The following is a 25299-nucleotide window of genomic DNA, read 5'->3' as shown; positions in this document are numbered from 1 at the left end:
CCGCCTTCGCTTGCATGTCAGTAAGTTTGTGAGAGCGAAGGCAGATGTCATCGGCGAAGTCAAGGCTCATAACGTCGTCTAGGACGATGGCGAAGAGAAGCGGCGACAGGGGGCAACCTTGCATTACGCCTGAGTTGGTGGCGAATGAGCCAACAGGGGAGAGGCTCGCTACTGGATGTCAGGAATAGATGGGGGCCGACATAGATAAACTACGTTTAATCCATTGTAGTATACTCGTAAGTTGCTTCACTTCATTTCGGTGACCGTAGAAGCATTGTATGTGTTAAAGTTTATCTCAAGTTAGCTAAGTAAAACTCAATTTTGTTAACACAGACTAAAATCCCTAATAATACGTCTCTAATTATGATAGCTTCAGAGTAAATGTTCGGACTTTTTTAGAAAATTGAATTTACTAAAGAATTTTTGAAGACTTCTTTTTTCAAGATCCAACCACCGCCAGCACTTACGCGCTCTCGCAGGTTTTTTTTATGAGGAAGAAGTATCAAAAGCCTTACTCCGTCAGTGTAGGACTTTAACCTGAACTAACCCTCCTACCGTCAAAGTACCGATCTCCCCGGTGCTACCGTCAAGTATTTCGTCGGGAGGCGGTATGAGCGTTGCACTCAGCGCCAGTTACTGCAAAACTTCACCAGCTGCATCTGCCAATTACCACCTAAGTCATATCTGAAGAGAGCCACCCCTGTCGGATCTATACGTCCCCTCCCCCAATGTCCGTGTTCGCTACCATAGAAAAGTTAATTTCTAATAGTAGTATCGTCAGTTTACTTGAATTTTTATCTCTGGATAGGTGTGCTACTTCACGTTCTTTATTGCTCTCTATGTCCGAGTTGCTACATTATTTCAGCAGCCATGTGTTGAATTTGTGCAATTTGTCCTGGCTCTTCAACATTAGTGGCACTAAATTCTCGGGTGTGATGCTGCTGCCAAGGCTGTGCTCCAGTTTAGCCCTTACTCTTCTAAGAGCACACAAGCCGTACGTGGAGTTATTACTTCGTACGTCCAGCCAGGACCTGTCTTGTCTGCTATCTTGGTCCTCCAATGTTCGTCATCATTCCAAGTGGTCTCGGAAGCTAATTCCGTGGTCTAGCAAAACGCCTAAGTATTTTACATATGGCTTTGACTTGATAGTGCTGCCCGCCAAGTCTACTCTTGACTTTTTCAACTCTCTTTCGGCTGCTGATGAGTAGGGCTTTTGTTTTCTGGGTAGCTAGCTTTAAGCCGTTCGCGCCTAGCCATCTCTGAGCCGCGCCTATAGCTTGTTGCATGATATTTACAATTTCTGCGAGCGTTTTCGCGGTTACAACGATTGATATATCGTCCGCGATACCAACGAATGTTGCTCTCTTGTGTACCTTTAGCCGCAAAACGCCGTCGTACATAATGTTCCACAGGAGAGGCCCTAGTACAGATCCTTGTGGCGATTCCGGCGTCGCTGTCGTAACGATGGGTGGAAAGCATCAAAATGTGACTACTCAATAACGAGTCCGCTTATCATTACTGTTAAAACATCTGAAATAATATTAATTTAATTATAGCTAATTAACCTCTATAAGAGCTAATAATAATAATAAACCAGTAGCCACTCACACTTTTCACAAACTTTTACTATGTACATTAACAACTCCCGTAATTTGTTGAACCAAATTAACTACCTCGTACACCCAAAAAAAATTGAAATAAATAGACCTGTGTGTTATTTTGCTCACAATCATCATTATGCGTTTTACTTCCGCAATTTATGTAGCTACACATACACTCATACACGTCTTTCGTACAAGCTTCAGGACTACTACTAAACGTACATACGTTTCGCTTTGCCTACTTCCTGGCGTTTTGGCCAAACTCCAATAAAGTTGTTCATGCGGAAAAATTGCTACATAATTTCATGAGTGTGGCGAACTCGGAAATGGTAAAAAGTAAAAATAACACATAGAACGTGTTTGTTTTTGCATTTTTTTTGTTTTTTATATTTTTTATTTTTCCCTTAAACTTTAGCGATTCCGGAAGTTGTTGGCGCGAAATTCTGTAGAAAATAATTGAACAAAGGCGCGCAATTGACATACTTTACAAAGCAAATTAAAAAAAGGCAGAACACAACATTACTAAATATGGACCACAAAAGAAAACGCAGCACATAGACACACATGCACACATTTATGTTTATGTGGATATCTACACGCCCGGGGCTTTGAGTATTATTTGCCTTTTTGTGTGAATAGCTTATAATTCCGTGCAAACTACCAGCAAAACTTATTGCCTTATTCATTTTTTCACTGCATTAAATTTTAAATCCGTAAATACGAACGGGCTGCGGTCATAACCGCACACATTGAGTGGCTTATGACGCGTAAACACAAAAACACATAAATAGCCAGCAGCACCAACACATACAAATACTTGCATGAAGGCTAAAAATCTGGTCTGTAGTACGCAGCATGACAATGTATGTATGTGTGAGTATTTGGTTTTAGTCCTAACAGTGATGCGCTACCATTTACGTGCACACACACACACACACATACCCATATATGCATACATACGTACTGCCGAATGATGGCTGGTTTACTGGCTTCATAGACTCTAAGCCCGTAGGAATCACAGTGAATTTTGTTAGCAACGACAATGGCGGTAGGCGACAGATAGCAGCTGCCTTTGCCGATATGTTTTTTCAGTTTGTTCCTTTTATCGTTTTATTTATGTGCGACAATTTTTCAGATCACGGTTGCTTTTTTTATTTGATGCAGCATTTTTTATCTTTGTTACATTCGCTCTTTTTCTACATTTTGTTTCCTTGTCGTCGTGATGTAACCGCAATTTAGCGTTTGCCAAAAAATTCCACTGATTCCTTTTTGCTATTTTTATAGTTTTGCAAAGCAGCAAAAAAGGTTAAATTTTCTATTTTGTTTGTTGATATTCAACATCTTGTAAGTAGATGGCGATAAGCTGTCAAGCTGTCTTCGTACTTACTTATCTTACCTAAAAATATATGTATGTGCATGCATATGTGGGTATACGTGTATGTGGTTGTAAGAAGCGCCACTTGGCAGCTGGATATCGTTTGGATTTTTAACTTGTGGGCTTAAACTGCTTGGCTGCATGCAATTTTTTAAAATATTTTTTACGGAAATCCGCTTAACTTAAATCGATGGTTGAATCTGTTTGACAGCAGAATTAAGGAAAATTTAAATTCAGCTAAACCAGTTACAAATATTATATTATATATGAATATTGTAATTATAATTTAATAACGGAACCAAAAGGTGTTACAAAAGTGACGTCAAGATGTTGTTGGTGAATAATTCCTAGAAGATAACTTTTTTAATGTCACCTTTGTCATTTCTCAAGTAGACAAATGTACAATTTTTTGTGATAGAACAACGCGTTAAAGTTATTGAAACTTATTATGAAAATGTTCCACCTTTAGGAAGAACATATCAAAACATTTGTGATTGATTTGTTTTTTTTTTGGTAGAAATAATCGTCCAAATAGTCCCCACTTAAAAAGTTGGCGAAAGAGTTTTATCAAACTGATTCGGTTGAGTATAAAAAAAAGGACTGGCAGACCGAAAACTTGATGGTCTGTTGAGCATTTGGCTTCTGTAGCGCAAAGTGTTGCTGAGCACCTTCCAACATCGAAATCTTGATATTCTCAACAATTAGGCAATCACGAATCGACTATTTAGTGAACTTTACCTCTGGTGACGGTGGACATTTAAGTAGTGTAATTTTTTACATATAATTGTTAAGATCCGTATTTTGAATGAAAATAGTGAAACCTGAAAGAGTTTAATTTTTTTCTATTTTTTTAACGTCTTTTGAAAGACCCTTTACATTCTAAAAAAAGTCGTATAATACCAGCCAGAGAAAACTTAGCGCTTTAACTATAATGCTAGCTTTGCCCTATGTAGTGCATTTTAATATTTTTTCTAACCAACAATCTACGGTATGGGTCTCTCTCCTGATGAGCCAAATAAAAGTTTTTCACACAGAAGGCAATTCGAAGCAAATAGTCGCCGGTTTTCTCCAAGCAAGGGCACCTCTCGTAGCCTTCTCATAAGAACAAGGTATGACGGTAAATTAAATAGCGAACTACCGCACTTTGACTTCACCCATATTCGGCCACAAAAGTTCAGCTAGATGTCGATTCGACCTTGGACATAAAAGCGTCAAGCTTTTGCCAAACATTTCTTTAAATTTGTTTGTTCGAAAATAGTATCAACTTCTAGTTTTTGTAGTATTTTTCGGTTAATGGTATCAAACTCAAAAATTTTTTTTTTTCGTTTAAAATATCATCTGCTTCTCCATCGAATGTTGGCAGTCGCAATTATTCAGTGCTGCATGTAGGCTCTATACCAATAAGCGGCGTCGCAAGGAAAACGAAAATGCTGACAATGTCTTGTTTTTAATTTCAATAAAAAAGTGTTCACCTAGAAATATTAAATACTTACTTACCACGTGTAATTTTTTTTTATTACTACCCTTAGTAGGTATTTTTTTTTTTAATTTTTTATTAGATATTTCACCGCACCAGTTTTATGAGAAGATATTTAAATACAGAAATAAACTCGAAGGAGCGAACGCCATTAGAAAACACTTTCTATACTTTAATGATTCATGTCCACAATAGGCTTTGAGCCTAGCATAATATATATATTTTTCTTGTTTTCAGAAAACCATAAATTTCAAAAAAGGAACTTTTAGCCAAAAAAACTATAACCGGCGGAACAATGCAATGAAGATTTGTTTTTTGGAAAACTGAGGTTATTTCCCTTAATAAACAAAATTAGTTCATTCAAAATAAGTAATATGAACAGTTTGAAATATACTTAACTAAATAAAAATATTCTTTATAAATCGCAATATTTAAATCCCATATTATTTTATTGTAATTCAATTTCATAATTTTTCTCAAATCGCTTTGCTATTTTTTGTATGCATTTGATTCGAGACCCCAAATTGAGAACAATTTTTAAGCATTTTTTATGGTTTTATGTTTTTTTATTAATATTTTCCTCCAAAACGAGCTGTTTAAAAGCTTCAACAACTTCTTTAGGTGTTTAAAAACTTTAATTTCACATTTTAATTTTGATGTTCCGAAATAAAAAGAAATCATTGGCTGCCAAAACAGGGCTGTGAGGCGAATGACCCATTAATTCAATCTTTTGATTGCTCAAAAATTCTCTTGTGCGAACCAATACGTGAGAGCTACCTGAAGGATATTTCGTTAACCGCGGTTGGTGTGCCTAATTCTACAAAAACTTTTGCCAAACAAATAATTGGATACTACTCAGAATTGACTGTTTTAAGTTCTCTAGGGATACAGTTGCGACGTGACTAGACTTTCTGAAATTTTTTGCTTTGAGGTGCTTCTTTTGGGCACAAATTTTACTGAATTAAGGGCTCATACTAATTGGTGTGGTACCACCTGGTGGTAGCAGAGGAAGAGGAAGGTCTCCTTTGCGTTGCAAAGATCAGATGGAGAAGGACTTGGCCTCACTTGGTGTGTCCAACTGGCGGCGGTTAGCACGAGAAAGAAACGACTGGCGTGCTTTGTTAAACTCGGGCAAAATCGCGTAAGCGGTCATCGCGCCAATTAAGAACAAGAAGAAGCACCCACACTGTCGATTGCTGCTTTGCTTCCGGCTCATATGCACAGATTCAAAATTGATCAACATTTCTTCTGTACTTCAACATTTCTTTACACCAATCGACACAAGCACGAGTTCTTTTTTGGTTCTTTTTGCCAAATAATGCGGTATGCAACGAGCTCAAATCTTCTTAATTATCAAATGTGCATGCAATATTGAATACAACATTGACCTGGTTGCACCTTTCGCGATATGTCACATGACGATCTTGCGCTATCACATCACAACGATTATCTGTAGAACCAGACGTTGGTGGATGACCTTCACGAAACTCATCCTGCAAGGATCCATGGCTTCGTTAGGACTTGTTGTACCAGCATTTTACAGTGGCTAAATGTGGTGCTTCAACACCAAGGATCGCAGTTAATTGATCACTGCACTCATCTCTCGATAATCCACGTCCAAATTTTGATAAATCATGGCGCTGAAATTTTCAGAAGTTAATTCCATTTTTGGGCGAGATAAGTTTTTTAAATCATGGAAAAAAGAACAAATAAAGCTATAAAAAATCGAATTATAGGAGTTTTGCATAGACGAGAACTTACAGAGGTAACCTTCCACCCAAAATATCTCATTATCTAACTGACAGAAGTTAGAGGACTGGCAAGAAGAAGTTCGACTTTCAAAATTGATGTGACGTAATTCGTGTCGTTCAGCGTCACTCGTCTATAGTTTTTCACTGCTTATTAAATTTGTTATACGACTATAAAGTTAGGTTAGATTAGGTTGACCTGGCTGGCTGAAACCCATCATGTAGATATATCGGTCCTTAGTGTTACCAGATGAAGCTTGACCCTTACGTTTCTTTGTGGTAGACATCTCGTAATAAGCCTGCGTCTTTTGCGAGTTCTAAGAAAGCTCTCAAGCTCTAACTTCAGACATTCTAACCTCTCATATTGTAGAGCTCCTAAACATTTCATTCGGTTTTTACCTAATGCAGGGAAAGAACATAGAAGATGGAAAATGCAAACAAAAAAATTAAGTTTTTTAAAAACTCTGACCCTTAAAGCAGCATTGGCCCGGATTAATGATAGCCATGCACAAATCACTCCGCTGCAGCAGGATTAATAAGGTAGCTCAGCTTATTAGCGGTTGTTGGTTTATTCCTGTATGTACTCGAATATTTCAACTTTTCAAATTTTTATTTTTTCTTACATATATTTAAGTATATATAGGCAATTATACTTTCCTAAGAAAATATTTTAAACTCTCATTACTCCATTATGTTGGAAAATGTTTCAGATGCCAGAAAAAAAAAATAATACTAAATTTTAAGTAAATCTACGCCCGAATACAATGCAAAAAATTACTATTTTTTTGTTCCATCAAAAACATAAATATTTAATTAAAGTACTGCATTTTTTACTGCTGTTTAATTAGTAGTTATTGTGCAGTATTTATACATTTAATGTTGTTAGAATGGAAAAACCACCACTTGAATTGCATACCTAACTCGTATACGAATTATTTTTATCAATTAGTAAGCTTTTAGTTAATTAAATTTGCATTGCAAAATACAAAAGAAAAAACACAAAACACAGAATAATAAATAATTAGTTCACTCAAATTTTGAATTTGATTTACAATTGCAATGAATTTAAATGGAATGCATAATTAAGGACTAAAACACAAAAGCCAACAAATTTCACGTAGACAGTGACCAATTGCCTGAAAAATATTAATTTTAATTTCACATATTTTGTTGTTGTTATTATTATTTTTTATTTTTTTTTCAAGCCCATATATGTTGTTAATTTCCACTTAAATTTTCAAGCTGAGAAGCAGTAAAACAAATTTCATCAAAAATTCTGAAACCTCAAAAATAAACAATTTTAATACTCACCACAATTTATTGTTACGTTACTTGCATACATACATATGTCATTTCTACTTTTCTTTATTAAGCTGCATAATATATCTAGTTAATTAGGTAGGAAGGTAGGTATAGTGGTTGTCGGTTGTCACACCTAGGTCTGCTGTAGGCCCATTGTGATACCACCAGGACTGTCCCCTCTCCTTATTGAATTAACCTGTGGCTTTAATATATTTAACAAGGCTTGTTATTTTTATATTGGCTACTTCTGCTAAGTTATTTACGGAACTTTTTCCTAAAATATTGAACATTTTTCTATCCAGCGCCAAGCACCCGCATAGAAACTGTTCTATAGTATCTTCTTTCTCAAAGTCGTTACAGCTTCTGCAATAGTCGTTATAGGGTGCTCCCAATCTAATGGAGTGCCTGCCAATCAGACAATGGACCCCGAGAAGATTTCTCATGTTTCTCCTGTTTAGTTTCAACAGTCGGTTTGTGCGGCCCATGTTCCATTCCCGCCACGTCGTTCTGCTTGTTGCACTGATCAGGGACTGAGACCATAGCCTGTTGGCAGCACTGATAGTGTGTTTGTCTATAAAGATCTTGCAAGTTTCTTAAGGTATAAGTATGTTCGCTTTGTCTGATTGGATCAGTAATATTGGGTACCACTAGTTCATCTGCTTCGGTCTCGTTCGTTCATATGTTTTGCAGCTGCCTTCTATGTGTCTATGACCTAGCACCCAGAGCAGGTTTATTACAAAGTACTGTGATAGTTCTGTCAAAACGTCGATACATTATTTTGCTGTCTTCAAGTTAATATTAGGCTATCTGAATATATGTTACTATTTCTTGTAGTGATAACACTTTTATTTAGGGCTAGCAGGCCTTCCCTGATAGTGATCCGGTAACCGGATTGAGATGTTGGCATTCATTCCTTCAGAATGAAGGCCTCCGCCTAGTTGATCTTTTAGCTTGGAACCATCAGTATTTAAGTATTTTTACATTAATGGATCAATAAATGGCATATTAAATTAAACAAATGCAAGTCTGTGCATATAAATTTCACCCAAAACAAAATCAAATATGTTCCAATATATTTAAATGGTAGACAGGTTCCATGCTCAAGTACTGCAAAGTATCTGGGCATGACTCTAGATGCCAAGCTAAGATGGTACGCCCATGTAAAGAACAAGAAAGAAGAAATGGAATTAAAATACAGAAATATGTATTCGCTTATGGGAAAGAAATCAGCACTATCCACCAATAATAAAATGATTGTATACAAACAAATTCTGCAGCCTGTATGGTCCTACGGCGCACAGTTATGGGGCTGCTCTAGCCAAAGTAACATTCAATCTATACGAGTACAAAGGCTCCAAAATAAAATTATTAAATGTGCAGTCGGTGCTCCGTGGTATGTCCGTAGCTCCGATCTTGAACGCGACCTAAATATTGACTCGGTGGCAGACACAATAAAAAAGATAGTAAAAGCCCACGATGAAAGGTTAAAACACCACGTTAATACGGAGGCCTCTATTCTTGTTAATCCAGCTAATTGGAGAAGAAGACTGAGACGCAAAAAGCCCAAAGACTTAATGTACTAACCACACCTTGTATATATGTAAACAAATTGCTTGTTAGTTAATAAAATTTTCCTTTGTAACTAGGCGCAATGTAAAAAAAAAATTAAATGGCCGCAGTTGCGCGTGTACATCACTAGGCTACACTCGAGCTCGTGGCCACTGTGGAGATGAAAAAAATGGTAGAATAACTTTTTTCTATTGATATAGAAATAATATCAGTCACACCATGGCAGGCAGTGGCAAATCTATATTTTCTGCAGCGATTGAAATCTTATTTATCCGATAGACGATGTGTGGTAATGAGTGAGGGTGTGTGTTCGGAAGCTTTCATTGCATCTCCACAAGGCAGTATTTTAGGACACCTACACTTCGTTCTATTTATTAATGATATTAGTATCTGGTTTTCGTTTGCCAATTTTCTTTTATGTACTGGTAATATGAAATTATTTTTTGCGATTAGAAAGACTGCGGATATTCCTGTGTTGCAATCGGAAATTAATGCAGGCAGTAACTCTGGTATCTTTCAAATATAAAGAAATGTGTTCATGGGATTTTTGTCAAAACTCAAAACATTTTTCAATCATCTTATAGTAGTTCCAACATTTATTTCAATCTGTTCATGAATTCAAAGATCCAAATAGGACTTCTGAATCACATTTTTCAACCAGTGGACCCATCAACGTTTTGGTATGCACTTCTTACTCAATCTAAGGTTTTCTACGACGTAATAGTTCAAAGTTTTCAGACGCTTCCACTCTCAAATTACTTTTTGATTCCTTTGTTCGTTCTAGATTAAAATACAACACATTTATATGGGGTTGTTGCTGTTTTTCGGCGTCTTCGACGTGGATCGTCTTCAAGACTTGAACGACCAGTTTTAATTTCAGCAACCCACTTTTCTACTGTGCTAATTGATGGCGAAAAGTTCTCAAACACATTCTCACCAACATTCGTCCATAAATTTCCTTTGCTTTTAAACTTTTCAAAAATAAAAATTCAATAACTTCCCGATGCTTTAATTTTCCCTTTGTAGAAAATACTGTGACACATCGATACTAAGTATTACAAGCCACTGGAAGCACAAGGAATGAATTGACAAATTGAAATAAAATTTCCCTTAGGTTCATATGAAGAGTGTACCTACATAAGAAAAAAAATTAGGCTAGTAGTAACACTCTCTGTGATCGAACCGCAAAACTTATTGCAGAACATATTGTGAAGAGATTTTTTATGGCAAAAATGCAATCGGAATTTTTGCGCCACCTGCCGCGAAGCGACGGCTATAGGAAAAAACTTAATTTATCATCGGCGTTTCAAACCTTTCGCACCAACCCACTCGACTACGGCGACCGCATGTAAAAAACCGCTGTTAATATTTTTCGCAGCAGCATATTTATTGTTGTTGTATTGGCAACATATTTCAAAATATCGCGCAAATTCGATCATTACATTGGGCACCTGCATTTCTTGTCAACTGATTTTTAATTGAAATCGGGAATTTTTCATTTACGTTTTACTTCTCTGGCCTCTTTGCGCTTTTTACTTTTGCTTTTGATAATTTTTTCATTTATGCAAAAAAAAACGATTTATTGATTTAATTGAATGTAATGTCACATTTACATACACCTGTTCACCAGTCAAGTGACATTTCAATTGATGTGCAACGGGATGAGGAAATCAGAATGACGCAAAGCAGGTTGCTGGTGCGAACGAAGCCAAAAGGATTGAACTTAAATAAGCATAAGCATGGCTACATAATTTATTTATACAATGTTAATGAATAGCTCGAATGGTCGAATGTAATAACACAAAAATTCCTTCATGGAATGCAAATGGACTAATTCGGCAATATTTAGAGCTGAAGCGGTTTTTAACTGACAGAAAAATTGATATTGCGTTAATTGCAGAAACACATTTCACAAGTTATTTAACATTTCCTGGATATAAATTATATACAACTAATCATCCCGACGGAAAAGCTCATGGGGGAACAGCCATTATCATCAAACCAAACATAAAGCATACTGAACGACTGCCCTCTGTGTCACCTCACATCCAAGCAACGTCTATACAAATTGTTGGCAACAATGAACCCATATCAGTATCTTCTATCTACTGTCCATCACGACATTCGATGAAGACGGATCAATATGATGATTACTTTAAGATAGTAGACAACATATTCATTGCTGGAGAAGACTTAAACGCAAAGCATTCTGTCTGGGGTTCAAGGTTGACTAATAAAAACGGTATATATTTAATAAACGCAATTCATAAAAAACATTGCAGGTTTATAAGTACGGGTGAACCAACTTACTGGCCTACGGATGTTAAAAAAATTTCAGATTTAATCGCTTTCTGTATAACAAAAAATATTAACCATAACCATTTGAAGCTTAGATCAAGTTATGAGCTATCTTCTGACCACACACCGATAATACTTAACTGCACATCAAAAATTTACCCTATAGAGACAACAGCCCAAATATTTACAAAGAGGACTGACTGGGATGAGTATCGAAAACACATTTTCCAACAACTCATTCTAAGTACACCTTTAAAAACACAACTTAACATTGAGCGTAGCATCATACATTTTAATGACATTGTTCTTGGCGCAGGATTCAGATTCACACCGCAGCAAAAATATAGCGCACAAAACATTTCCAATGACATTTCTATTAAGAAGCAAATCAAGGAAAAAAGAAAATTGAGAGAAAGATGGCAAACAACCAAATCTCCTGTAGACAAGCAGAGATTAAACTTAGCCACAAAAAAATTGAAGCCTTGTTTATGTGACATAAAAAATAAGGAAATTGAAAAATATTTACAAAATTCAACTCCTACGCATGACACAAATTATTCCTGGTTGAAATGTACAAAAAAACTTAAAAACCAGATAAAGCATCAACCCCCACTAAGAAAAGATGACAACACATGGGCTTTTACAAATGATGAAAAAGCGGCTACATTGGGAAATTATTTTGAAAATGTCCTATCGAACGATAAACATAAACAAATTGACACGATTAGTAATGTTAATACTGATACCATCACAAAAGTAAGAAAAACAAGCACACAAGAAGTGATAGTATGCAAAAAAACTCGAATTAAACATAAAAAAGCACCCGGATATGATATGCTGACAGGCAAAGCACTTATGGAGCTACCAATTGAGGCTTACATATTCCTTAGAAACGTGTTTAATGCAATCTTTCGCTTACAATACTTACTAAAAGTATGGAAAGTCGCAGAAATCATTGCGCTACCTATAAGCCAACTTCCACTATGTCTAAAATTGCAGAAAAACTTTTACATGACAGAATTACCCCAATACTTGACACGAAAAACATCATTCCAAATCATCAATTCGGGCTTCGAAAAAAACATTCAGCTATCCAACAAATACATCGAGTTACCCAAAAAATAATTTCAGACATGGAAAATAAACGATACTGCGTTGCTGTATTTTTGGACGTCGCAAAAGCTTATGACAAAGTTTGGCACAAAGGCCTCTTACATAAAATTAGGACAATATTACCACTGGACTATTATTTAATTATCAAGAGCTACCTTACTGATCGATGCTTCTACATTAAATACAATGACAAATACTCACATATCATCCAATAACAGCAGGAGCTCCTCAAAGCAGCGTTCTAGGACCACTGCTATATGTCTTATTTACCTCTGACATACCACTCCCAGATGAAACTAATGCAACTATAGCAACATTTGCAGACGATACAATTTTATTGTCATCTGACAAAAACCTCTCAACCGCAACAACAAAATTACAGATGTTCACCAACAATGTAAAGAAGTGGTTTGTCAAATGGAGTTTAAAGTAAATGAGGACAAATCTGTACAAGTAGTATTTACGACAAGAACAGAGGTTGCTGCTATGCCGATTAAGCTCAACAAAATATACTAATTGAAACATCTGCAAAATATCTTGGAATCCATCTGGACTCAAAATTAACTTGGAAAGAACAGATCATGAAGAAAATGAAGGAAATAAAGGAAAAATTTCGACAATTGCATTGGCTAATAGGTAGAAATTCTAAGCTCAGTATTTCCAACAAACTTTTAGTATACAAGGCGGTAATTAAACTAATCTGGACATACAGACCTCAAGTGTAGGGAGCTGCAAAAACAACGCACATAAACAAAATACCGCGACAACAATCAAAAATCTTACGTATAATAACAATGTCCGACAGGTACACAAAAAATGATGTGGACAACACAACGCTCAATATACCATTAATCTATGAAGAAATGAAAGCGATGTCAACAAGATATTTTAACGAATTAAACTAGCACAAAAAACAAAAAGTCAATACGCTCTCACAACTTGAAAGAAGAACTTTACGACGTCTGAAGAGAAACCGACCAATTGACCCATTAAATTGCTAAAATAATTGTTCGGTGTAATACGTAATTGCTGTCCTAAAATGTAATTACTGTATTCGTCGTGGCACTGGCCATGACGAAATATATTTAATAACTTTCTTAACTAATTGTTAAAAAATGTACTAGTTGTCAGTATGACAGATGTAGGATTAATGTAGGAAATAAAACAAACAAAAAAAATAATAATTTATAGATATGTAAACGTTTATACGTAAATGTGTTTTTGTTTATGCGCCTAGCATTAAGAAACCATTAAGTGATCTTTATGATGCAGGAATATGTGATTATTTATACAAGGTGAAATCCAAAATAAACAAGACTGACGTCATAAAAACGTTTTTGATAGCGCCATCTTTTTGATTAGTTAGTGCGTTGGAAGTTACATGCCTAGCTGACTTCCAGTAAAAGCTTGGTGACATTCGATTCAGTGGAAGCGAAGTTATTGCGTCTAAAGTGTCAGTATGTTTATGTCATCGGTACAAAAATGATTTCTATTTTAGCTCAGTCTTGTTAATTTTGGTCTTCACCTTGTAGAAAGCTATACTTATCTGTATTCATACATAGATTCAACCTATTTTAGAGTTTCGGTATGAAGTGGCTTGCACAGTCCTACGCTGTGTTGAATAACTGTGACTAAGGACAAGTTTAGAAAATTTATTTCTTTTATATTTTATTTCTATCATTTTTTATGAGAATATACATAGTTCATTCCCTTGCAAACAGACAAGGAAAAAACTCAATAAATTTTCATCAAAACTTCATACTTTTCTTTCTTTCTTTTTTAATTTCTTTTTTTTTTATTTAAGAAACGCAGTTTTATAGCCCATTTAATTTGTATAATAAAATGCAATTTTGAATTGGATCGGGAATGGTGTTTATTCTGCCAATTTTACTTTTTATTGCGGGCGGTCTAGGGCATATTCTCAATGTAACGAATGCTCGTCATTTTTTCACATATGATCAGAAAGTACCGGGAATGTTTAAGTAAAACAAAACAGAGTTAAATTTCAGCATTTTATTTCAGCAGTTATTTTATTTCCTTCAAAATATGACCCATCTGAAGCATCACACATGTGCCAACGCTTAACCCAGTCCTCCATGCACCGCTGGTAGGCCCGCGAAGGGATGACCTTCAGCTCCTTCGACGCATTCTCTTTGATCTCCTCTCTCGATTGAAATCTCCTTCCACGAAGTGGTAACTTCAACTTGGGAAACAAAAAGAAGTCGCATAGGTATGGTATTTACTTGGTGTTTGGTCAAATAATACAGCACAATTTGGACTCTGTGCGATGGCGCGTTATCATCATGCAAAATCCAAGGATTGTTTGCCCACATTTCCGGCCGTTTGCGACATACAACATCTCTCAAACGCTTCCAAACGAATAAATCATATTCCTTATTGACTCTGTAGCCCTACCAACATAAAAATATGGGCCTGTTCCCACGTGCGCGGTTGGTTTAAATTACACATTCTCGGTACTTTTTGATCATGGGGTATATGGAAGAAAACACTCAACTCGTCAGAAAAAAAAATTTACAAAACCAACCAGATTTTCGAGACACTTGAAAGCTGCGCACACACCAGAATTGAATGAGCTATAAAATTGCATACCTGAAAATTTTCTTAAAATTCTAATTAAAAAGTTTGACATTTTGAAGGAATTTTTTTGATTTTTTTTTTCAATTTACACAAAGTTAGGAACTTAAGTTTATTGGTTTTTGTACGAGAATGCATTAAGTTTTCATTACAAAATTGTTAAAATCAAATGGGAAACAAATAAACTGTCGAAAATTGGCAATATGTCCATGTACTGTATTTTCTTAACCCAGTGCTTGTCAATAAACCGGCAACTATTTTCCATTCAAATCCGCTTTGAATTTGAGTTTTAAACAGAAACTTGAATTTCAAAGACCCTTTATCCACTTTGTAAAATATTTGTTGTTTAAATGAAAAAGCCTTAAATTGAGTTAAAAACATTCAAGCAACGTGTAATAAATAGAAACTTCCACTTATTTAGATTAATTACTTCACCAAGGCCTTGCATTGTGATGTTCTGCAAAATGACCACTCAATATTCACTATCCACTTGTCTTATAAATGACGCCTACCTATACATATGAATTAATTACCCTTACCACCTTCCCTTTTTAAGTGCCCTCTATTGATGGTAAACAAAAATTTAATTGCTTCAATTGATTCGGCTTTTAAACTTTATTTATCATTCAAAAATAACAGGTGAAACAATCATTACACTAGCGACAAAACCCCAATGCAGGCAACTCTAGTGAGTTCTGAACTATTGTTGGAAACTTTGTATTTATTGTCAAATACAGTTCGATACACAATTGACAAGTAAGTCAACACTCCGTTGAACAGTGTTGTTGCAGTACATTACAGTGTGATGGCAATAAAACAAAAATGCCAAGATACTAAATCAACAAACTATGGAAAAATCCAATTTGATTTTATTACAAAGAATCGTCAGCATTAAAAGTCAAAATAAACAAATTTGTTAAAACTGCTGCAGTTGGGAGGAAAAAACAACTTTAGTCAAGAGTCAGGCAAGCAATAAAAAATCAATAGAACAAAAACAACAAAAGAAGCAGAAAAGCATTGAACTCAAACACTACACACACACATGCATAGCCACATGCAGACTCTACGTCACTGAGTACTAAGTAAGTGCACTGTCGAAATGCTGGAAGCGAAGCGCTACACTGGCGGCGTGTCAATAACAAACATCAAAAGCAGAAATCTGTGTACATCTGTATTTAAAAAAAGAACGGAAAAAAAATGAAAAAGTGAAAATCAATATTGAAAAGAAAGAACAAGCAAAAACCCAGCTGATATGGCAACAAACAAATACAAAGTCAAATAACGCACGGAAAGCAGCTGAGAGAAGGAGGAGCTGTGCACTGTCATTTGCGCTATGGCCAAATAGCCAACAACATTCGCCAACAGACAGTAAAAAAGCGAGACTGTCAAAGCAATGGACACAGGCATCAGTCAGGCAGACAAGTAGCCTTGCATTCGCTCATCCAACAAGGCGTATGAATGACAGCGCACGGCGCTCTTTCTCGCACTTCCATGTTCGCTTGTATTGACAAATGCTCGAACACACTTACATGCACGTGCATGCACACATACATACATATGTAATCTCTCCTGTTGGACGACACTCTGTGCGCAAAAGTGACGCATTGTTGACATTACCAAATTCATTACTGTCACTTCCGCGCAGGCCTTTCGTTTATTTCTCTTTCTATTTTTGTTTCTTTTTTGTTTTTGTTTTTTGCAATGTGCAAGTGCTTATGGCAGATCGTTTTTATTATTATTTTTGTTTTTTGTGATGTAGTGATTCGCTGTATTTGTATGTAGTCGCCGGCGGATAAGTGCTTTTTTTGTTTCGTTTATATTTGTATTCACTGATGAACTGCAATTATGAGAATGATTTTATTTGCAATGCCTTTGTATGGATTTACACTGGAAAAATAACAATCTGGATTATTTGCACTTTGTGGCAACTGTTTACTCTACTGCAGGTGAAGTTGTGCGCTTTGAAGACTATAAAATTGCAAATATGCGAATGTTGCGAGACTTTCAGATTTCAAAAAACAAATAATAGTTTCACGAAAATAAAAGCTTTAACGCTATTTCTCGAATTTTATTGCAAAAGTTATATGCAATGTAAATCCAAGCGAGTTAAAAGAATGCTAATTATTTTACGGCTAAGTTAATTAATATCAGCATGCGCACCTATGATTTGAAAAGCGACTATTTGCAAAAAAATCGGAACTTCTCCTAGAAAACGTATACAAATCCAAGTTGTTGGTTTCAATTTAACTCCGCGAGCCATCTGATCTCTTCACACAGCCATCAGCATGTCACGATCTGATCTTGATTGGATTTCCTGAAAATTGTTGGTGGTTAAATGGTAGGCCTGGCTGCGAAACCCACTCCAGGCATGTAACACCAAGTGAATGAAAAACAATTTTTCTAATAGATTTCGGGCCTCAGCAAGCAAGGCAAGAAGCTCTGTATTTCTAATTTAACAAGGAATGCAAGCGCCAGGTATATATGAATAAGCATACAGATACGGGATTAACTCAAGCACGGGTCTCTCGATCCCAAACAAGTTTCAGACCTGTTTCGAGTGTTTAAATCGTGCCAAGTACTAGACGAGTAGTGTTCGATGTTTCGCTATGCTGGACTACCTGCTGAGTCCATACAGTAACATTCTAGTTTTAGCTATATCTTTTCAGTTAGCTAAAATGCATATTCGTTTTTAAAATAAATTGCAGAATTGTATCCAGAATTTTTTTTTTCTTTTGAAGGATGTGAAGTAGGAAACATTTTGGTGAAAAATCGTAAATTCGAAACTTTACCTAGCAGCCATTTTTAACTGCCAGGGCTTGGTAAACTTTTATTGGTGATTTTTATTCATTGGCATAATTTAACTAAAAACAGAACAAAATCGAACCCTTGCACTAACTTTTGAGAAAAGGTGGACGCACAGCAAAAAAAAAACAAATTTTTTCAAATAATCTCTTCCGCGTTGCACACAAATTTCAAAATATCTACAACAGTAGCTTTCTTCATGTCATTCAAATCCATCAGATCTCGAAGAAAGATGTGCAGTCTTGTCTTTGCCAAGGCAACATAGTGGCACAAGATTTGCTCAGTGGTTTTATCATTCTCCAGACAGCGTCTACACTCTGCCTCACTCACAATGCGAATTTTTGAGAGATGGTAATTCTACGTAGTAGCTCTAAGTTCCTTATGCCTCGCTTCTATAGCAACAGTGGAACAGCTGTTCATGGCACTAGTTGCATACACCGGCCAGTTGTTGACCACACTCGCAATCCTGTATATGTAAACTTCATACAACTAGGGACCTGCCGCTCAAGAAATGTATTAAAACCGAATTATATATTAATGGCATGACGAATTAATTAAAATGCGGCTGTTAAACATCGAGTCAATCTAAAATTCCATAACTAAAGAAATATATGTCTGCATCTAAAGAAAAATAAACATTAATATCAACTGCACCAATTACGCCACTCAAAATTCAACTAAGTAATTCATTAAATATTGACTTCATTTATATTTAGATTGAAATTAATTTCTTTAGAATTGGGGTTAGTCCCAAAATTAACAATGGAAAACTCTCAATTTCGATGTCAATGCATAGAATTGTCGCCACAAATTATTGCAACATGCAATAGAATATTCATAGCCTGCAGGCCAATCAGCGCTGTTTGAAGCACTTGCATGTGTACTCGTAGGTAGAAATGTAGGTAGGTAGATGCCATATTTGTTTAAATTTGTTGGTAAATATTATGACGCATTTAAACGCAAATTTGTCAGAGCACACATTTGTGGTGGCATTAACCATCAACTCAATGGAATTTAATTATTACCGCAGATATTTTCACAAGCCACTGCCTGGCGCATGTGACACACACACACACACATACAATTGCGCTTGTATACATAACAACTTGCATACGTGCATATATACTAATTATGCTTATTTCATCTCTGTGTGATAGCTCATGAGCTCTCGAGGCATATGTGATAGTATGTGTGATAGTATGTGTGTATAGATGCGTGAGGTAATGTAACAGATTGTCCAAATTTGTTAGCACTTCGAAAACTTATTCCTCAAATGTATGCATTTATGTATGTGTGTATGTATGAATGTATTTATGCCATATATGTATGTGTGTCTATATTTATGTAAGCAGCTACGTATGTAAATCGGCAGCAGCAAAGCTAAACCAGTTTTGTTTAAATTATTTAGTTGAAATGCATCGCTGCCATCTCCGCAGCTTGACTCTGCTGTCATCAGATGAGATTGACAGGCATAGCAAATACCTTCTCAACTGATAAATATTGCATTAATTATAATTGGCAGTAGCATTATCTGCAGCGGTTGTGCGGTAGTGAGCCTAGCAGGCATAAACACACACACACACACTTAGACATAAAAGTCTGCATCTGCTTCACCACCCTACGCTCAATCCCAATCCCTTCCGCTTGCTGCGTATGTTTTGAAATAAAAATTATCATTTCATAAGTTTGCAAATATATTGCGTATGTGTGCATGTTAGTGTATGTGTGTTTGCGATTTTACATGACAGTAATAAATATGCATGCGGATGTTGCGTGTACAATAAATGTCTATTACAAATGCACGGAAAGTATTTAAACTGCTTGTTGATTTTCCGAAATCAAAATATCCCACAACTCAATTCTCTAAAGTGTCACTTTGGCAGCTGCTGAGATTTCTTTTAATATTTTATAAGAATTTTAAGTAACTTGCCGTAATATTATAATTTATAGAACAATGGATACACACTCACACACTTGCACATCGAGTGATTCACACAACTTCAAATGGGAATTGATGTCACATTTAGTAACGCAATTGCAGATATCTTAAATTCTCAAGTGGAACAACAAATAACATTGGCTAAAGTAGAATTCATAATGTCATTTTGAATACAGGATAACAACTCAATTATAACAATGAAGAGTTAGGTATTTTTACGCACACATATGCACTTCCATGCAGATAGACTATCAGCCTACAATATATTGTAATACAATTTTTGCATATGGCGACGTACGTCAATCATTTTTGACACTTGTATAACAGACAGCTGCAGAAAACAGACAGACAAGCAATGGAGCACGTAAGGGTCAAAACAAAGATTTCCATCGCTCAAAATAATTTTTGTTATTTAGAAAAAAGTTCTTCAAAACAAAAAAAAAAATGAATGATTAATTTTGCGCCACTAAATCACTTTATGCACTTAGTGATGCATGAAAGTCGCTTTTATAAAACCCAATTTCAAAAGCATTAACGATTTCTCATCTTATAGTGATACTTGACCCCAAACTATACTGGGTTGCCCATATTCGACGGGCCTATCTGGCAACCCTGTATCTTTTGACAGAGACTACAGATCGCTTAATGATGTACCGCGTTGGAAGCGTCAGTCAAGGCAAATTTTTACCATGGAACAGTACACGCCACGCAAGCGCTCCCAAATTGTTGAAATTTACATTCAACAAAAGAAGTCAACGTGCGTATAAAAAATTAAATAATGTGAAAAGTGCGCCTTCTAAGAACACCATTAAAGGCTTGTACAAAGGGTGGTGATGCTCCTTCTAATCCAAAGAGGCCAAATCAAAACCGACCAAGGCGATCGGATACGAATATTGCTCTTGTACAGGCCAGTGTTGAGACGCCGCCAAGGACATCCCAAAATCGCCGTTCTCAGCAGTTGGGCATTGCTCGGACCACTTTACAACGAATTATTCGCATTTATTTGCATTTATTCCCATATAAGATTCAATTGACGCAAAGATTGTTGCCTGCGGGCAAGCCTCGTCGATTGGAATGGGCCGATGGGTCCGTCGAATATGGGCAACCCTGTATTGGAAGCTCTACTCGTACATAAAAAATTGCGTAAAGCAGGTCAGCATAGGTTTCTACTCCCACAAATCTATGTTCGGCGAAAAATGTGGACTCAAGCCACAAGTCGTTCTTTGGATGTACAACGCAAGGGTTCCGCCAATTTTAACGCAAGAATGTCGGAGTTTGTTGGGAACCACTGCCCAAATACCGCTATTTCTATCGCTACTCAAAGTGCAATCGGGTTAAATGGGGTTAACCTCTTGATGCGATTTCTCAAGGGTTGTGGCAGCATTTTTAGGCAGTTAACACCGCATTTCTCTGAACTTCACACAGATCTCTCTATCCACAAACTAGAATTTGAGGGCCGTGCCAGGGCAATCTTTCCAAGTAGGCAGAACTGGAACGAGGTGACAGCCTGTACCGATGCTAGTACTTCTGTCTTCATTGACGGCTCCAATATGGAATCTGGAGTCGTTGCAGGGGTTTTCTCTAAATCAGCCAACTTAACTCTTTCCCTAAAAGTGCCGAATATTGCTAGCGTTTTTCAGGCAAAAGTCTTTGCGATCCTGCAGGCATGCAAAATGCTTGTGGAACGTGGGAGCGAGGAAGACATTAACATTATTTTCGATGGCCAATCCGCTATCGTGTTGCAGATTCAAACTGGTCAATTCCTGTATGGAGGAAATAAAGTCTTAGGTAACATTTATCTAAACTGGGATCCACGACGGCCTCCCACCCAGCCATCAGCATCCCCCGACTGCTGTTAAAGGAGAATTACACAACTTATTTCTCAGAAAAGCTATTTCCAAAACTACTTGGCTTCAGTGCAATAGGCGCAGGAATTGGAAAGTCCTGGGAACTCAACGCCCTTTAATTGCCAAACTCGTGTTTACCGATCCTTGGACGATTGGCACACACGCAAAAAAGCTAAGTTTACCATTTAATGAACCTTGTGGAAGCTGTGAGGGCCTTTAAGAGCAGGAGACTATTGAGCACTTTCTTTATAAGTGCTCGGTCTTGCCAGCTAGACGATTAAAGTTACTATGTGCTCCTTTCTTCGTCAGCCTGAGACTTTTATTTTGAACAGTTCCAGCAGCGAATTTAAATATCACACACCTGGTAAAATTCAACAGTGGCTGGAAGTGGTTAATACGAACGCAATTAGTAATTGTTGCGCTCGTCGTCCTCTAATCCAAAGCCCATTTTTCCTTTTCCCACCTTTTTACTTCTTTCACATTTGGTATCACAATGGGCAAATTTCAATTATTTGACCAAGTGGGCCCCTGGCATGGACAGCTATTTATCCCGTCCTATCTAGCAGCTTTTATGAAATCATAAACTGTTGGTGGTAGAAATCTGAATTAAAACTAGAAAATCTTCTAAAAATTTCTATCTGGTATTTCGACTGATATATTCCAGGCTGATACTTTGTTGTTGGTATCAATACTGGCTCCAAGGTAAATATAGTTCTACACCCCTTCATAGCTATAGCCGCCATGCTGATGTACGCATCCATACGCGAAGTCTTGTTGTATCTTGCCTGGATTTACTCTGTCTTGTTCTCGTTCACTGCTAGACCAACCTCTTTTGATTACATTTCAAAGCTTCAGCCCAATTTAGCAAAGCTCTAATTTTGTTATATAAACTAGAAAAATTCTGTGTGGTGAGCGGAAAATTCTGTGGTTTGAATATTTTTAACCAATAACTTCAGATACGTTAAAAATTAATTAAGAATTCAACAATTTTCTTTCCTTGAAAAATGGAATATTTCCTTTTCTAGATGGTGGACATTCCGTTACTCAAAATAGCATATGATTTTAGTGTGCTTGCAGCTATTTTTAGCATCTTTTCACATCTAAAATTGCTAAATGCAATATGCCTCTTACCGTTTTATTGTCACGCCTCTTCAGCGACTGTCTATTCTTGCCCCAACATATTTGATTGCTAAACTATAAATAAATTTTCAATTATACACCTATTTGTCACTCCGTCTGTCAGGCGCAGTTAAACGTGTGATTTACTCTTAAAAATAGAAGCACAAGCCCGAACGGAATGCGCACCCAACATCCGCACACAAAATATCCTGAGGCATTCACTCCTTTCAGATGAGTAATCGCTTCAGTAAAGCAAAAAAAAAAAAAAATACAAAGCGAAGGATTCCAAGGTTTTATTCTTGCGTAGAAACTCTTTAATGAAATTTTGAGTAAAACATAGAAGAATAAAGGCAAATGAAAATGTGCAAGCGTTCCTCGTGACTTCCAAAACAGCCAACCAGTCTCATTAACATGTCGATTGGATGCTTATATTTGCAGCTAGTACAAGTGTTCCTTCTACATACATACATACATACATACATACATACATACATACATACATTTAGATATATACATATATTCAATGGCTATGAGTATAGTTTCTTTTTTGTTCACATACACCAGCTCGCAATATAGATGATAGAGATATTCATTCATTTTCTAGTTCAAGTGAGTAGCTACCTTCACTTCTGTATTTTCGTTTTATTTCTCATCATTCTTTGATTTGTTGTGATGTCGTTACAGCTTTTGCTTTGTGCGTCTTCTGATTGTTCAACATACTTAGAGCAATGAAATGTAAATGCTCCTACTAATAAGAGTACGGCTGAATACCGAGAATGATAAAAAAATGTAATTCTACTTGATTTGGGGAAAATGCGCCTAAATGCAGACAAATTTACCTGAACATATCTTAACACTTAAGTTGATTATGTATGAAAGTATTTTTGTAGATTTTATTAATGAAAACGCTCGCGTAATCACACTTAAATGTCTGAACAAAAATAAAAAAATTTAATGAAAACATAGTTTTGTATTTTTAATTTAGTATTTTGAGCCAGATATGCGCCATTTTGGTTCATGATTTTTTTCTATGATTTAGAGCAAATATTACGAACAATATAGATTTGTGCTATTTTGGTCCAAAATTTGCCCTGTTTGTTGTAGACCCAATATTTTGAACGTTATAGAATAAAGTTCACGACTTTGTTCCCCCGGGCGTATGAGCAACGAGCACCCAATCACTGGTTCGATGCTCAATAATCGAAAATGTTCGACCACGGGCTTAAATACGTCGAGTTTTTCCAAATAATTTGAGCGATGTGTGCATTGATTTATTTGAATTTTTTGTCAGCTCGTTTTTTTTAGTTTTATAAATTATTTATACACAGCGCCAACATCTTTGGACAGCTAAGGAAATGCTGGCAAATAAAATTTAATATTTTTTAGTTGCCTAAGTTAGCCTAAATTAAAAGCTCGAAAAATTCAAACAAACATTTGAGCAGTTGAGCAATAAAAGAAATTCGAGCGAATATACAGCCAGCCTAGATACCCGGGTATCTAAAGCTCCAATATAGAATTTCTGCGTTGAAAATTGACTCAATGTCATTTAGCAGTCCTCTATTGAATTCAACTCTACCCCTTTCAAAGAGCGCGTGAAACAGCCAGAGGTTGTAAGATCAGAATTATATGGAATAAGTTTTAAACTTTACTAATCAAACTTGCCGCTTTTTCTGCCGCTTTCTGATCAGCTCCAGCCGCTTCACTAAAATAATTTACCGTTGATAGTGGAAGTCAGAATTAGAAAATGTTTTTTCTCAAAATTTAACTTAACATGTTCTAGCATTTAAAGCATTGGCTATTGATTAAATTTTAAATGTTTAGTCTTGAAATATAAAAAGGACATTTTTTTTTTAAATAAGAAATGCGATTCGTCAGACGATAAAAAACCTCAGATTTCCAAAATACTTCAATTCTTGGAAAAAGTTAGTTAGAGTTCCTCAATCGTCTCTCCTCCATTCAATATCCTCCACTCTTCCTCTCTCTCTCTCTTGTGCGCCCTCGCACACACTTACTTTATTTAGAATTTTCTTTAAATTTTAAACAAACTTTAATTTCCTTCAATTAAATAAATTAAAAGCTTCTCCTTTCACTGAAGTTTGGAGTGCGTACTGCAGCCATGCAGAATTGGCCAGTACACTTCACACAATTAGCTAATTTAATTTGCAAATGAAATTAGCCTCCGCCTTTTCTATTGCCCCGCCATGCGTTGACCGCAAAGACAACTGAAAAAGTTGCGAGTCTCCGTTGCTGTTGGCGGTTAGTTGGCGGCTGCAGACAAGCGGCAACTTTTCCAAGTCATTTAGCTATTGCACAAGCGGAAGGAAACCTGAGAAGAATTTGAATTCAAATCGTTCAACATCTTTAGAACTTAATTCCAATTGAAATGTTGCGAAAGTGTTTGACCGAGTCGACGGTGGGCAATCGCATAAATTGACAGAAGGTTGAGCTTTATTTTAGATTTAAATTCGCATTAAATAGTTTGGGCTCTTAATCTAGCGCTGCTGTTGAAGTGGA

At 36.3% G+C, this 25299-nt stretch overlaps 1 protein-coding gene across 1 annotated transcript in view; it reads left to right on the top strand.

Annotated features, from left to right (window-relative positions):
• The window catches only part of LOC129235948 (uncharacterized), a 152579-nt gene that overhangs the window by 38637 nt on the left and 88643 nt on the right, over positions 1 to 25299 (top strand). The window lies entirely within an intron of this gene.

This window comes from Anastrepha obliqua, chromosome 1 (assembly GCF_027943255.1).
Source record: "Anastrepha obliqua isolate idAnaObli1 chromosome 1, idAnaObli1_1.0, whole genome shotgun sequence".
Classification (NCBI taxonomy): domain Eukaryota; kingdom Metazoa; phylum Arthropoda; class Insecta; order Diptera; family Tephritidae; genus Anastrepha; species Anastrepha obliqua.
Note: the sequence above shows the minus strand (reverse complement) of the source record. Positions and strands in the feature narration are given on the sequence as shown.